An 8,768-nucleotide genomic window follows, 5' to 3' on the forward strand; every position below is an offset into this window, starting at 1 on the left:
CCACTTTTTAAAGCAACGTAACTGTTTCACTTCTAAAAAAGAAATTGTGCAAACAGACTTGTGAACAAGTGAGCCACAAGAGCCCAACTGTTAAAAACTTTAGAAAAAATTCTCCTGGCTACTTTACTATTATGAAATGGCCATCTGAAGAAAACAAAAAACCTCATGAAAACTGAAGGGAAGAGGAAAGAATAAGAATAATTTGGCTGCTGTATGAAACCTTGGTACCCTCACATTGTGCTTATGAGAGGGACACATCACTACACCTCAAGAACAACACAACAGAACCAGGGAAGGTAAAGAGAAGGGCAGAGGAGGTGATCAAGAGAGTGCAACAGTGATGTACTAAGAGTGATTAAAGTGGCTGAGGCCCTTCCACCTGCAGGGGAGGAGACTGAGAAAATATGATCAAAGCTTATGAAATCATATAGGCAGGGGCTGAAATGAATATGAAGCTGTTATTTATCAGACTGGAATGAAGGTACACACACAGAGACTGATCAGGCATTACAAACTGCCCAAAGACAGGGCCTTTCTCCACAGCAGATAATTAATGTTTGGAACTCCCTACCACAGGCTGCAATAAAGGCAACAGTTAGCAGGTTCAAAAAGAAACTAGTCAAACTGGGTAGCAGGTCTGGTCATGGATTAGAAAATAGAATAGGGATGGAATAATCATCTAACATCTCCAATTGATGCCTGATCATGATTATGGATACTTGGAAGTGTGAGGTGGCAGCTGTTGGTTGCATGGTGGTCCCTAAATAAACCATCCCCCCCTGCCATGGGCAGTGAGAGAGGGGAAGGATAGTTGGACCTCTGTTCTGGTCCAGCTGGACACTTCAGACATTCAGGATTCCTTGGATGTGATGGTTTCTAGAATATAGACAGAATTCAGATTTCAAATGGGTTCTAATACCTTGAAAATACATCAAAGGGACCTGTAATCCACAAGGGCAAAATTAATCTCTAGAAGCAAGGTAAAAGGTTAAAAGATAAGATTAAAAAATAATTAATGCCTTAAAAAATTATAAGCCTCTCCATTGGAATTGCTAAATCCAAAATGGTTAAAAAAAAAAAAAAGGAGACATAGTTTATTATTCTGTAGATAGTTCTCCATCCTTTATTCCTGGCCAACAATTTAAAGTTTTTATGTAGGTTTTCTTGTGTCTTCAGTCTCTTAGATCTCTAATGACAAGCATTTAAAAGCAATTAATTATGTATGATGATTGCCATCTGACATTTGTTCTGTCTAGTAAGTATCCATTATAAAATTATAAACTCATTGTCTTCCTCCTGCATTTTGTGTGTCATGAATGTTATTAAAATGATTGTGTCCTATAGAGATGCCTTTCCTCTTGAATGCAGTATTCCTTAATAAAATCAATGCATTAAGTCCCCTTTGATGCTGGAAACTGATCTGGAGATGGAGAGGGGAATGTGCAAAGTATTACAACAATAATACCATGAACTTTATGCTCCTTTCTATTCATGCTTCATTAGTTTCTATCAGTCTGAATCAGAGGCAGGGTCCCATGGTGCTAGAAACTCTGCACATCACAATAAAAAAGACCATTTCTCTCTGAAAAAAACCCTGAGCAGCTGTGATAGCTGGGGATGATCACCCCCAGAGAGACCTAAAGGGCCTGGAGGGACTATGGAGTGTTCTTCAAAATAAGAACTGCCTTGGAGGGCAGGGAGCTTTCTGGAAGTGTGGCAGGAGGCAAAGCAGCACAAGAACACTGAACTGCTACTGCTCAGCAACTGGAAGAAAGAGACAGGTAATGACATAGTGACATGAGACCACTTTCAAAGCAATTAGCTCTTGGCTTCTTTCAGATGAGGCCACTGAGACACAGGAATCCGTAACAGACAAGTATTCCTTAACCCTAGTCTCCAAGACAGTAGGCTGCAAAATTTGGAGTATCCTTTGCTCAATATGGCTATGACCCTTTTAATGGACCTATGGAGCACCCTGAAGTAGAGCTTCCTTTATCTGCTGGAGAAGTGGCTTCATTCTTTTGAGACTTGGATGAGGATGGTTGATTTGAGGGAGAGTTGGCAGATGGCAAAGAACAGGTCCCCTCTAACATGACAGAAGTTTCAAAGGATGACACGGTGCACATTGAGCCTCCATAACCAAATGAGCTCTTGCAGAATGCAGATCATGAAGTGAGATTTTGCAGCAGAAGCATGAGCAATGGAGGTAAAAGGAATGGTCTTGACAAAGAAATCCGTGTCATTGTGTTGGCTGATAGACCAGGAGATAGAGAGATTCCCCTTAATCATGTGTCAGTACCTCATCCAAGAAATCTCACTCTAGTCAAACAATTTGGAAGAAGTATTGTTGTTGGCTGTGAGCCTCCACTTGTGCTGGCTGTGTAGATATTAAATGTGGTTTCTATAACCTGACAGTCAGCTCAGAGACTCAAGCAGTGATTGAAGATTTGGATTTTGAAAAGTCAGACCTACCAAATTCTACTTCAAAGTGTAATATAAAAAGGAAATTCCTGTTAGAGGCAACACACCATCCTAGTAGGGAGAGACTTCCAAATAGCTCCAAAATGTTTAACACTTAAGAGCATCATCCTGTTTCAACAGAGGTCACTTGGATGCCAAGCAGCAATTATTTACATGCTGTGTACCCTAATGAAAGGTACATGGCATGAGGCAGAGGTCCACTGGTCTGTGTTCCAAAGCTTGTAACCCAACCCTCAGCCAAGAGCGAAAGTGGAAGTGTGACCTCAAGATGGGAAATGACACATTAACCAAGAGCAGCAGGAACAAACCTCAGCATCAATGGGATTTGTTACTCCATCCATGCATCATAAGTGAACATTCTGTATATCAGCTGGCAACAATGCTGGAATCTTCCAGAGGAATGGTATAAAGGGTAGGTCACAGCTAAAATATATGTGGAGAATTTTAAAATAAGTGAACATTCAAGTATTTAAATTTAAATAACATTATTTAATATGATTATTTGTTTAGACCAGTGGAAAGTTTACTAGTTTTTAAAACACTGTTGGTTTTTGTATCTATCTCATTATTTGTTTTGAGATACAAATGTGTTTTGTGTTTGGTTTTTGCAAACATGGATGTTGGAGATGGCTTTCTTGTGATAAGCTGTCTTAAAGCAACATCTTTCTTGTAGTTTTTCAGTATTTGCTTTTAAGCCTATTATTTATTGAAGGATAAACCTGTAAAACCTTATGAGAGTTATCTTGCCCTTGCACTGTGTTTAGTTTCACAGTCAACTCATGAATGAATCTCTTTGATGAGAAAGGGATTTTGCAGATGTAAAGTGACAAGGTCTAGTGTGGGCACTACAGATTTGTGTGGAGAAGCCATTCTGTCCCTCCCAGAGGTGGGGACACTTGTGTGCCAAGATCATCCTGCACATTCACAGCCAGGAGCTGCTCTGGCTTCTGGCCTGTCTGTACAAGCACTTAAAGCTCTATCAGTAATTTAGAAGGTGTTTTTAAAATCTTTTCAATTTGTGAGCCTTAGATAGTTTTACAGCTAGGTACAGAACACAGGAAACTTCACCTTACTACTGGCACAAAGCTGCCCTTTATCCTTACTGCCGGCTGTGTCGGAGATAGTCCGTAAGCCCCTGTTTAGGCAGTAGGAAGGGGCAGAGGGAACAGCTGCTCCCAGAGCCCAGGCAGGAGAGGTTCCCAAGGCTGACTCGGGGCCGTGGGTACCATTAGGTGGCAGCAGAGCCCGGGGAACGAGCCCCCCGCGTCCCTCGAGTGCGGCCGTGCCCCAAATGTCCCTTCTCTCCTCCATGGCCCCAGTGCCGCCTTCAGGGGATTTGAAAAAGGACCTTTTAAAGCAAAACACTTCATCAATATGATACACTGCAGCTCCTCTTTCAGCATATAAACTCTTAGAGAGTTTCTAGTCCTTAAAATACTTTTGGTACTCTCCACTGACCATACCAGTGTGTTCAGCCCATTGAGGACACAGGTCTGCAAAATGACCAGGGCTGAGAGGCTCTGCTAGACACACACAGGACAATCCACAGGATGGTCCCAAGGTAATCCCAGCAGCTGGAGCTCACACACTCGTGCTTCCACCACTGCAAGAAATGTTCTTTTACAGCAAGGCTGACACAGGCTGGATGCACTGATGGGTGCCCTTCTCTACTCATAGCTCAGTGTGATGGAGCAGACCCCGTGGAATAACATAACATTACCCAAGTCTAGTTTTATAATTCCAGTATTTCAACCCCCCTAATGTTCTTCTAACCAAGAAGAAGGAGTATCATCCACTGAAGGGGATACACTGCTATGACTTTTACCCCTGACCTTTCCTGCACAGCACATTTCGCTCCTGTGACCCAAGCACAACTGTTAAGCTGTCACATCCATGCAGAAGGAGGACTTAGAGCTGGCATTAGCAACTTGCTGCTTATTCATAGACTGTGACAGGAAGACAGATCCACAAAGTAGGATCCAGCCCTTCAAGCTGGCAAATTTAGAGTATGCTGATTGGCAAAAGGATGAATTTGTATTAGTTATTTGTCTTCATCTAAGTTTTAAATCAAACTCATCAAACATGAACTCTGAAAGGGCTCCCAGGTGACAAGAAACATGATAAAGACAACAATAATTTTTCAGCAGCATCTACATTGTGTTCTGTATTACAAAATAGCTCTCCAAATTCTAACAGAATTCTCCATTGCTTATCTTACTGTACTAAAGAAAGACAAAGAGCCCAGGGAGAACAGAGCTTCCATGGCTTATGGCTTTTAGAAATTACCTGCTAAGTGTGTAATTTTAAAGTGATTGTCTTCCATTAGGGCTACAATAAACAGCATGGTGGAAAATTCTATCTGATTAGCTTTTCTAATGAGCTGCAGGAGGTTGGGGAGGCCAGAGTGTAGAATCTTAAACATTTCATCACTGATTACAAACCTGCCTCTGAATTAATCAGATAATGTACATAGATTTAATGAACCTTATGCTGATCAACAAATTATCAGTGATCCTTGCAGATTTTTAGCAGGCTAAACACCTTTTTTATAAGATTTCTTAAAGTAGAACGTTTATAAAAAGCATGTGCTCTATATATAGTTTTTAATGCAATAACCAGTAGATATAAACTTTATAATTTACACAATTATTTAATTTACTCACAGTGTGTTTAAGTTCCTGTTGGGGCTCCGGGGGGCTGTTATTATCACAGATGCAATTTAATTGAGACAGCAGCAATTAAAGATGAGCTAAATCTTGGGAACTTTTAACTACCATTTCACTGGAACAAGTGGAGCTCCGACCTGGAAATGAGAGAACAGTTTTTAGGCATTGCCAATATTTGAGCTGTGGACCAACATGGTGCAAGTCCAAGTTTCTAAACCCAAACCATCCCTTTTGGTAGAACTACTCTCCATGCCAGCATCAAACTTCCCCAGCCCTGACCTCCTGGTGTCCACCCTGTATTGTTCCCCCTCCAGCCATTTCTTTTCCCTCCATGTTCCATTTCTGTTGCTGGAGTTTAATTACACACTTCCATTTTGCAGAACAACTGCCAGCTTCCCCAAGCCATTGTCCCTGGCTGGGCAGGAGAACAAAACAAGTGGATGCCATTGGAACAGCAAACACATTTGCCATGTGCTGTGCCCAGCCAGCCTGGGGCCTGCTCCCTGTGAGACACAGCCAGAAATGGCCTCTCCTGCTCTTTCACCTGAGTTTTGGAATGTTCTGCTCTTGGGATCTCTTTTGATTTTCTGCTTAGTCACCAGCTTAATACTCACTGAAAGATCAAAGTTGTTACTGTTAAAATCTAACATACTGTTCTTGGCTACTGATGGATCTGGGGTATGGACGAGATAGACCTTTGCTCTGATCCAGGATGGCACGTCTCATGTTCCTATTATCACTTAAAATTTACTTTCCCCAAAGGGATGTGCTTGTGAAAGTCCATCTGTCAAGTGATTCATGAGAAGTGGACATAAAAGAGAACTGAATATGACTAACTGAATACATTAAAAAAATTAAACAAGTATCACTGGCAAAGGAATACTTGAAAGATCTTAAATAAAACCACTAAGAACTTGAATTTATCACCTCTCTAGTCTCTGTTTTGCATTTTAAATGGTTGCACCTTTGATGAAACATTTTTTAATGTTATGTATTACCCTTTTTTTATAAAAACATATGTGGTTTTTCCTTTCTATCTCAGTTGTTTTGGATTAAAAGAAGAAGAGGCAATTACAGAGATATCAAAGAAAGAGGCAGAAGCAATCACATGGATCAAATTATTATCTCATTGAAATCCAGGGACTTGTTATTCACAAGTTCAGTCAGACCAGGATTCATCCTCAGTGCCTGGAACAGTGGCAAATTGGTTTTAATTTCTGCACATTTCTCATCTGTGCCCAATATGGCTTATTCTGCTAGGTTGTTGGTATTTGTCTGGATGGCTTTTAATAAAGATTGAATGAAAATGCCAAACTTCTTTTGTAAAGTATATTTTGTAAGAAATTTCATTTTTATTTCAGTTCCCAACTTCAAATGTTCAGAGTCACTGTGGAAGAAGAGCTGTTTGATAGACTTTTTGAAAGTACTTTGTACAATGTTTGCTGCTGAAGAGTGGGAATAAGCTCAATTTTATGACAATAATCATTTTACACAGGAAATATCAGTGTGTATCTTTCAAGTGGTTCCATGTGTGTGTTGTAAACAAGGTATCATTGTGATTCTGATAGGGCATAACCAGAATAGATCAGCCAACAGATATGTGAGAGGTGGAATGGCAGAACACTGACACTCTCATAAAATAATCAGTCTGATTTTTCTGCCAAATGCAGATAAAGCATTGCTTACTGTGGGTTTGTGGGTGACATGTGTCTCTAAAATGTCTTTTTCTAAGCACAATTTTGAACATCAATTGACTCATTGCTTTGGAGTTTTCATGAAAGGCTTAATTCATAATATTAGAAACAAAACCTTACCAGTTTTAGGAGATAAAGATACATATATGGAAACAGGAGATTGTGTTTATCCTCAGCAAATATCCACACACTCAGAAATGAAGCCTCACTATTTAACATAGTACCCTTTGCTATAAATTAGCCCACTATCTCTTATCCTGTGTTAGTGTACCTACGGAGTAATGATTTTAAAATACAAATATAAAATAGAAACACCATTTACATTTTTGGAGCCTTACAGCTTCCCTCATTACTTTTCTAAATTTAGTGAAGACAGTTCTTTCAGCCTTTCCTCGCAGGTCATGTTTTCTCAATCTCTTAGTGCCTTAGCTCTCCCTCTCTTCCTGTGCTTCCCCACTTTTGCTCTTTTCAGACTGCAGAGTCCAGACGGGATCCAGCAATCTGGCTCAAGTCTCACAAGTGCTAAATTGAGCAGAGCCACCCCCTATTTCCATATGTGCCTTTTGCAGACACATTCAGTTTGGGATGGATGACAATCTTCATGCCATGCAGCTACTAACCAAGAGGGAAAATCATTCTTGATTTTCAGCTAGTTAAATGGCTGAGAGTTACCATATCTCCATGTGTGCCAGTGCTGAGCAGGCTCTGTGCCATCCCAGCTGTGGACTAAGGTAAGAAGGCAGTCCAGAGAGGTCTGTTTGCTAGAGCATTATGATGGGTCAAAGAAAGTTCTTGGCAGGCAACACAAGCTCTTGGTCAGATGCTATGCAGTCCTGTTTTATATCTTGTCTTTTATGTATTAAATTCTTGTGAAGTTCTTCAATAACAAAACTCCTGTTGCTCTTCTGCATGTTGTTCCAATATCTGAAAATCTACAGACTGAAATTCTAGGTGCTTTTGTTTACAGATGCTTGAATTGACATATTTGCTATTGAAAGTTATTGCCCATCCATTTAACAAATCTAACATTTCCACATGGCTCCCAAATTCCCGCACCTTGAGGTCTTTTAGGGCACATAGTTAAAATTAGACGGGAGGTCTGTAAATGGTGTAGAGAGATACTGCATTTATCTGTAAATCTTTCAGCAATGGAATATATGCAGAGCACTAATGGGTCAATGTATATTTGTTATATGAAGTTGAGACTTCAGGCAAGTCTATAAAGTGGTTTTTCTTTTTAGTTTTCTCCAATTTTCCTGTGTCTTCATAGGAAGTGTTTTGGGCCATTCAGTGGACATTCACAAGCAAAAACTATTGCTGTGCAAGTGGATTAGAATGTGGGTGGGGCTTTAAAGACAATAGAATAGATGATAGAATAAACAGGAATAGAATAGAAAAGAAGAAAAATAGATCCATTTATAATTATAATACATGCATGGAGAGGGCTAAATTCACTGCTGCCATCTGTAGCTCAAACTTGCTTGATTTAAATTAATTTCTGTCCATTTACTCCAGTCTGACCAGATGTACTGGCCAAGTGAATTTGAAAGCTTCCAGAGTATCTGATCACACAACTGAGGACTCTCTAGATTAACTGTCTGTGGAGATTTGAGTGACCCAGCCACCACACATTCACCAATCAGGCCTGTTGGCACCCTGGACCTGTGGCTGCTTTCTGAGTTGTGCAGAACTGTGATTTGACTGCAAGTCAAATCTACTTTAGCTGAGCTAAGTGCCTCGGATGCCAGTTTTCGAATGTATAGCTCTATAAATCTCAGCATGGCCTTTTGAACTGTATATTACTATAGAACTGTGGGAAATCCCTTTTGGGAGAGAAGTGGCACAGTTGATATTTATCACTACAAAGTCTATTGCAACACACTGTCTCTTTCCTTTGAAATAAAAGCTTTTGAATTACAGATGATCA

This window comes from Parus major, chromosome 15 (assembly GCF_001522545.3).
Source record: "Parus major isolate Abel chromosome 15, Parus_major1.1, whole genome shotgun sequence".
Taxonomy (NCBI): domain Eukaryota; kingdom Metazoa; phylum Chordata; class Aves; order Passeriformes; family Paridae; genus Parus; species Parus major.